The sequence below is a fragment of the Oreochromis aureus genome, linkage group 20 (genome assembly GCF_013358895.1).
Source record: "Oreochromis aureus strain Israel breed Guangdong linkage group 20, ZZ_aureus, whole genome shotgun sequence".
In the NCBI taxonomy this organism is placed as follows: domain Eukaryota; kingdom Metazoa; phylum Chordata; class Actinopteri; order Cichliformes; family Cichlidae; genus Oreochromis; species Oreochromis aureus.
Genome location: NC_052961.1, coordinates 33,421,263 through 33,429,229, shown reverse-complemented (window position 1 = coordinate 33,429,229; position 7,967 = coordinate 33,421,263).

Below are 7,967 nucleotides of genomic sequence, written 5' to 3'. Positions count from 1 at the left end.
GGCACGTGTGTTGTCTCGGAAACTAGATGCGATGCCACTTCCTGATTCCCAAACCAGATTCCTTATGACTGGCCTGACTGGGTTACGATGGATATCTTCATCAACGTCGTCATCATCATCAAGTTTCTCTTCCTACAAGCTGCCACTCCTGCAGCCCCAGGTACAATAAATATCAACATTAAACACTTAACACTCATTTCTGTTGGCCGTTTTCAATAATATACACTGCAGCCACACATGGTGTTGCCTTTAAAACTCTTAATTTTTAAACATTTCACTGGAAGTTTTCTTGAGAAAACCACAATACAAAACAAAATTTTAATCAAGGCCTGTAAACTTGGATGACTAATGCTGACATTTAGCTCATTCATACTCATACTGAAAATGTAACCCATCTGCATGCAGAGCAGTGTTGTCATGCTTGGTAGCTGACAGAAACATTCATACTCAGTGTTGTTCCATTTTTATCAAACATCAGCATGTACTGTGTGCACATCCATTCAAATCAACAGTTGGGCCAGAAGAAGGTACAAAAACCTATCCTCAAATCTAGAAAGTCAGATAAAGAACAGCAATCTGAATGTAAAAAAAAAAACAATGAATGAAGAATATAATTCTAGGAAGCAGTTGAGCAACCTCCAGGTATTGCCACCAAGTTTGGAATTGAGCCACATGAGCTCCTCCCTTGATGAAGAAAGATCGCACAGAAGAAAAACAGGTGGAGAGAGGGAGAAGAGACATACTAATTCCCATGTGCTTGTAGCTGCTATACACCAACACACAGGGTGAGTGCAGAGTTTTTATGCTTTTCCTCAGACGCTAACCTAACCAAAGGACCAAACGAGTTGGTGGCTCAGTCCTGAACCTCTCAACACTGTTGTTGAAAAGTCATTCAAATGATGATTAAGAGCAAAAAAGCTGTAAAAAAGGACAAAATGACAAAGATCAAACCAACTGAAAGAATGCAAAATAAGAAAAAAAGGTTCAAACAGAAAAACAACAAACAAACAAAAAAACAACCAAACAAAGGGAAAAACTAAACAAAGATAAACAAAACTGCCACAGGGAGGGCCAATATTAGACAAACCATCTACAATGAAATGCAAATTACATACAGATGCAAAATTAGACCAAACATGGCCATAGTAGGTGCACAATGACCACGAACACACAAAATAACCATAAAGAGACACAAAACTTTCAGGAAGAGATACAAAATCACAACATGATTAATTAAAGCATTAATTATCTGCTTTAGATAATTAATGACAATGACAGAGTTAACACTACACACAGAACACCAGAGGGGTGTAATATGAAGCAAGGTTAATGGGTTAGTGAGCTATTAGATAGATAGATAGAAAACTTTATTTGTCAATTTCTTCAAATGTACTTGCCATACAAAGGAATTGAAATTACGTTTCACACTGTCCCATGCGTAGACATTGACAACAATAAAGTGCAGATGCACAACAAAAACAGCCCTAACAATAAGGTAATATTAAATAGGTAACAGGATAGACAAGACCTAACATATAATAAAATAAATAAAATAAGTGTTCCAACAGTGTTCCCTGGAAAGTAGTATACTAATCTACTTGAGGTAGTCCCAGGTTGTGGTTGGTAGGGGTTTTTGTTTTAATGCAGCATAAGACTATAGCCGCAGCAATAGTAATATAAATAATATAATTAGTGCTAAAAAAAAATACTAAAAATATATAGCAGCAGGTGTATGCAATTGCAATGCAGAGGTAGTTGTTTCCAGTCAGGAATGTTTTCCAGTTCTTGGTTCAGAGAGTGTTTCCTTGTTGGAGAGTGTGCGTGGATGGGGGTTGGGGTGGGGGGGTAGAGTCCAGTCTGTCTTCCTATACTTCTGCCAATCTGGTGATTCTGCTGGCTGGGAGCCGGGAGGGAAGAGAGTTCAGCAGTCTCACAGCCTGGTGGATGAAGCTGTTGGTGAGCCTGGTAGTGCGGGAGCGGAGACTTCTGTATCTCTTTCCAGAGGGCAGGAGGCTGAACAGACAGTGCGCGAGGTGGGTTGCATCGTTGACAATTGTGATGGCTTTGCGGGTGAGGCGAGTGGTGTAAATGTCTTGCAGGGAGGGGAGTGGTACACCAACTATCCTCTCAGCTGTTCTCACAATGCGTTGTAGAGCTTTCCTGTTATAGTCAGTGCAGCTACCGCCCCACACAGTGATGCAGCTAGAGAGGATGCTTTCAATAGTTCCTCTGTAGAATGTGGTCAGGATGGGTGGTGGAGCACTTGCCCGCTTGAGTTTGCGCAGGAAGTAGAGGCGCTGTTGTGCTTTCTTGGCCAGTGATGCTGTGTTGGTGGTCCAGGAGAGGTCCTCACTGATGTGCACCCCCAGGAACTTGGTGCTGCTCACCCTCTCCACCGCAGCGCCGTCGATGGTCAATGGGGGGTGACAGGTGTGGCCTCTCTGGAAGTTGACAATAATCTCCTTGGTCTTACTAACATTTAACAGGAGGTTGTTGTCTCTGCACCACGTGGTCAGGAGCTCAACCTCTTTCCTGTAGTGGGTCTCATCGCCCTTGGTGATGAGACCCACCAGCGTTGTGTCGTCCGCAAACTTCACAAGGAGGTTGGAGCTGTAGGTTGGTGTGCAGTCATGTGTCAGCAGGGTAAAGAGCAGAGGACTGAGCACACAGCCTTGTGGAGCCCCCGTGCTCAAGGTGATGCTGTTTGAGACCTTGTTGCCCACACGCACCGCTTGAGGCCTCTGGCTGAGGAAATCCAGCAGCCAGTTGCAGAGGGAGGTGCTGAGGCCCAGTCTGTCCAGTTTACAGATGAGTTGTTGTGGTATTATGGTGTTGAATGCTGAGCTAAAGTCTATGAACAGCATTCTCACATATGAATCTTTCTTGTCCAGATGACTTAGAGCTGGGTGGAGGGCAGAGCAGATTGCATCCTCTGTGGATCGTTTCGCTCTGTATGCGAACTGGTATGGGTCCAGGGTGGGAGGTAGGGTGGATTTGATGTGTGACATGACTAGTCGTTCAAAGCACTTCATAATAATGGGTGTCAGTGCCACGGGGCGGTAGTCATTGAAACAGGCTGGGGATGGTTTCTTTGGCACAGGTATGATGGTGGCAGTCTTGAAGCATGGTGGGACAGTGGCTTGCCTCAGGGAGGTGTTAAAGATGTCTGTGAAGACATTCTTCAGCTCCTCTGTGCAGTCTTTCAGCACACTACCAGGGATGTTATCTGGACCCGCTGCTTTCCGGGTGTTGATGGTGATGAGTGTATTATGAGTGTGATGCCTCAAAGGCATTTATGTCATTTATCTTCAATGTTTGCTTTAAAATAATTCATTTGTATGTAATTAAGTTAAAAAGAACAGTAAAAGGAGTTAAAATGTTAAGAAGATTTAATTTTGAAGGTGAACTTGCTAATAACCTCACTTCCTGGTGGGTTACCTGTATTGCTTCATTTCCTGTTTACTTCCTCTTCCTGGTTGCTCTAAGAGGGAGAGTGACATGCGGTCATGCTCTGAGGCTTATCCACAGCCATCCACTTGGGAACATTGTTCAGGCAACGCCGTAAGTGTATATATTTCATGATGAAGGTGTTAAAAAAGCATCAATAGCTGTATTTGTTAAAAACTATATTTTATTTGTCGTTCATGAGGGTTGATATGTACATGTTAAAAAAGGCATTAGTTTTGATGATCGTTACTGTTGCTCAAGCTAATACGAAGATGTATGGTCACATTTTGAGTTATTTCGTGATGCAGTATTCAAGTAAACATGGTCATTTTTTCTATTCTGTATTTCTTTTCAACTACAGTTTTCACTGCTTGTCAAATGAAGATTCTGAGTAAAAAGTCAACTCTACTCGGACTCCTGTATTCATTGACAGAGGTTTAGCTTGGTGTTTAATCAGAGTTGCTACACTCTGCAACAGAACACTATAGTGAAAAGGCGGCACTCGATGGTCCTACGCGTTCGTGATGGCAGCAAGCAACAAGTCATCGGCATCAAATACCAGGAGCAACGTGACATCGGCATCATCTGTAAGTGCGGCTCGCACCAGAGCTAAAGCAGAAGCTGCTATGGTACGAGCATCATATGCTAGCCAGGAGGCTAAATTAAAACTGGAAAAGGCTGCTAGAGAAGCAGAAAGGAAAACTAGAGAAGCTCAAAATCAGTTGGAAGCCGCTAGAATTGATACAGAGCTGGAAGTGCTAACATTAAATCGTGAAGCAGACGCAGCCATCGCTGAAGCACAGGTGTTAGAAGATGTAGCAGAAATGCATGGAAATGTAGAAAATGTGAAATCTGAGTCAGAAAACAGGCTTAGATTGCAACGTATTAGTGAATATGTTTGCTCTCAAAATGATCAGAATCAGTCTACCTTTGCACCAGTGTCTGTCCCACCTGTTAAATCTGTAGACCGTGCAGAATCACAAGACAGTTTCAGAACATGGCATCCACCTGCAAGCTTAGCGGAAATCCAACATAGCAATAGCAAGCCCAAGCCTGAAGCGGATGATGGGACACATCCACCCACAACAAACCTGTGTAAACTGACCAGAGCTGAATCGAAGACTGACATCGAAAGGACAAACCCTCACACGTATATAGGTGCTCAGTCACAAACACCCTGGCATATGCTTCCAGTGAGCGTGTCACAACCACCAGACCCTCTGGCACAGTATTTGGCGCGACGTGATCTCGTCATGTCAGGACTGTACCAATTTGATGATAAGCCAGAGAATTTCCGTGCATGGCGGTCCTCATTCACTAACGCTGTGGCTGAGGTTCAACTTACAGAAACACAAGAATTAGACCTCATGACCAAATGGTTAGGAAAAGAGAGTCTGGACAGCAAATAAGATGCATACGCTCAGTGCACATGAATAATGCCGGTTTGGCTCTGCGCAAGGCATGGGAGAGGCTGAATGACTGCTATGGTGCCCCTGAGATGATTGAGCAGTCACTGTTTCAGAGACTTGACAGTTTTCCAAAAATTGTGGCCAAAGATCACATCAGATTAAGTGAACTTGGGGATTTGCTCATGGAGATACAAGGCGCCAAGGAGGATGGATACCTCACTGGGCTGTCGTATCTAGACACCTCCAGAGGTATTGGACCCATAGTAGACAAGCTCCCATAAGGGCTCCAGGAGAAGTGGGTGTCATCTGGGTCGTGGTACAAAGAGGAGAACAATGGCTGCTTCCCTCCCTTTAGTTACTTTTGTAACTTTGTCTGTAATGAGGCAAAGAAGCGAAATGACCCCAGCTTTATTCACCAAAGCAACGGCGCAAACCCCACAAAACCAGAAAGATTACCTATGAAGAGCTTTAACACCAACAGGTCTATCGCAGTTCACAAAACAGATGTCTCTACAATCAACAAGGACCCTAATAAGAACTGCCCATTGCACAATAAACCTCATCCACTTAAAAAATGCAGGACATTCAGAAACAAGTCCATCGATGACAGGAAGGCCTTTCTAAAACAGAAAGGAATATGCTTCAAGTGTTGTTCTTCAACTTCACATGTCGCCAAAGACTGCAAATCTTATGTGAAATGCTTAGAGTGTGAAAGCATCTATCATGATGCAGCCATGCACCCTGGCCCACAACCTCAACTCACCAAGGCTCCTCCACCACCACAAGAGAACGGCGGGGAGGGAGAAGATGATTCGAACGTAACTGATGTTAGAACCAGCTGCACAGAGGTTTGTGGCCCCGGCCAGTGGGGTCGTTCTTGCTCTAAGATCTGCCTTGCAAAGGTCTACCCCAAACATTTAAAACACAAAGCCATTAAAGCTTATGTAATCCTGGACGACCAGAGCAATCGCTTTTTAGCCAGGCCAGAGTTCTTTGAGCTGTTTGGTGTGGAGAACAAACCACTCTTATACCATCTCAGAACATGCTCTGGCGTCATCGAAACGTACGGCAGGAAGGCAGAAGGATTCCAGATAGAGTCGTTGGACGGCAAAGTTCTCATACCTCTTCCACCACTCCTTGAGTGCCCTGAAATCCCCAACAATCGAGCTGAAATCCCAACACCAGGTGCAGTTTTGCATCAGCCTCATCTCCACCATATAGCCGAACACATCCCCAATCTGGACCCAGAAGCAGAGATAGTCTTGCTGCTCGGGAGAGACGTGCTTAGAGCACACAAGGTCAGGCAGCAAGTTAATGGGCCACACAACGCTCCCTTTGCTCAACGTCTCGATCTAGGCTGGGTAGTGATAGGGGAGGTGTGCCTAGGTAATGTGCATAAGCCAACGGTTGACACATTCAAGACCCATGTGCTAGACAGCGGTCGCCATTCCATATTTCAGCCCTGTGCAAGTTTCATGCAGGTCAAAGAAACACAGCCAAGCTTCAGCAAGTCTAACAAAATGCCAGAGAGGATGCTAGGACACACAGTGTTTAACCAATCTGAACATGATAACAAACCTGCCCCATCAATAGAAGACATCCTCTTCCTAGAGATCATGGATACAAATGTCCACAGAGATGACACTGGTAGTTGGGTTGCTCCATTGCCGTTCAAGGAGCCACGGCAACGTTTGCCAAATAATAAAGAGCATGCGGTCAAGAGGTTTGAATCCTTGCAACGCCAATTCAGGAAGAAACCCGAGATGCAGAAACAATATGTGGCATTCATGGAGAAGACCATTGCCAATGGTCATGCAGAGGTGGCACCACCCTTGAGGGAAGATGAAGAGTGCTGGTTTCTTCCATCATTCGGGGTATACCACCCACAAAAGCCCAACCAAATCAGGGTGGTTTTTGATTCCAGCGCTCAGTACTGCGGGGTCTCCCTCAACGACGTGCTTCTGACTGGTCCCGACCTCAACAATTCTCTCTTGGGTGTCCTTCTACGCTTTCGAAGGGAGAGAGTAGCTATCCTCGCCGACATCCAACAAATGTTTCACTGCTTTTTGGTCCATGAAAGGCACCGCAACTTCCTCCGGTTTCTGTGGTATGAGGACAACGACCTCACCAAGGCAGTTATCGACTACCGCATGAGGGTTCACGTCTTTGGCAACTCACCATCTCCGGCTGTGGCCATCTATGGTCTGCGAAGAGCCATTGCTGAAGGTGCCCAGAAGTGCGGTGCCGACACAGTGAAATTTGTGGAAAGACACACTTTACGTGGATGATGGCTTGGTGTCTCTCCCATCTGAAGCAGAAGCAATCGACCTTCTCCAACGGACTCAGGCTTCACTTGCTGAATCAAACCTCCGCTTGCACAAGTTTGTGTCGAACAGTCCAGCAGTCACTGGAGCTTTCCCGCCAGAAGATTGTGTCCCACTCATCAAGGATCTGGATTTGAATGGGGAGACAGCACCCATGCAGCGCAGCCTGGGTTTGCTGTGGGAGATCAGAAAAGACACATTCACATTCTCTGCATCAACTATTATCAAACCTTTCACCCGACGTGGAGTCCTCTCTACCGTCAATAGTGTTTTTGATCCGATGGGTATGCTGGCACCTGTCACAATCCAGGGACGAGCTCTTCTTAGGGAACTTAGTTCGGAACCGACTGACTGGTGTCCTTGCAGTAGAATCTCCGGATGAGCTCCTCCCGGATCTCATCTGGGAGGAGCTGGATCTGAAATTGGATGCTGTCAGGTTCTACACGGACAGTAAGGTAGTACTCGGGTACATTTGTAATACGACAAAATGCTTCTACACATATGTCCATAACAGAGTCCAACGTATCCGACAATCTACCAGACCAGAACAATGGCATTATGTGTGCACGGAAGAAAACCCTGCGGACCATGCATCCAGATCTTTGCCTGCATCCCATCTGGCACAGAGTTCTTGGTTCACCGGACCTTCATTCCTGCATCAGTTATCTGCAGAAACAACACAAACCGGTGAGACGTTTGAGCTCATCGACCCAGGAAATGACTCAGAGATTCGACCACAGGTACGCACCTACACTACTCATCTGAAGGAACCTGTACTTACCCCTGA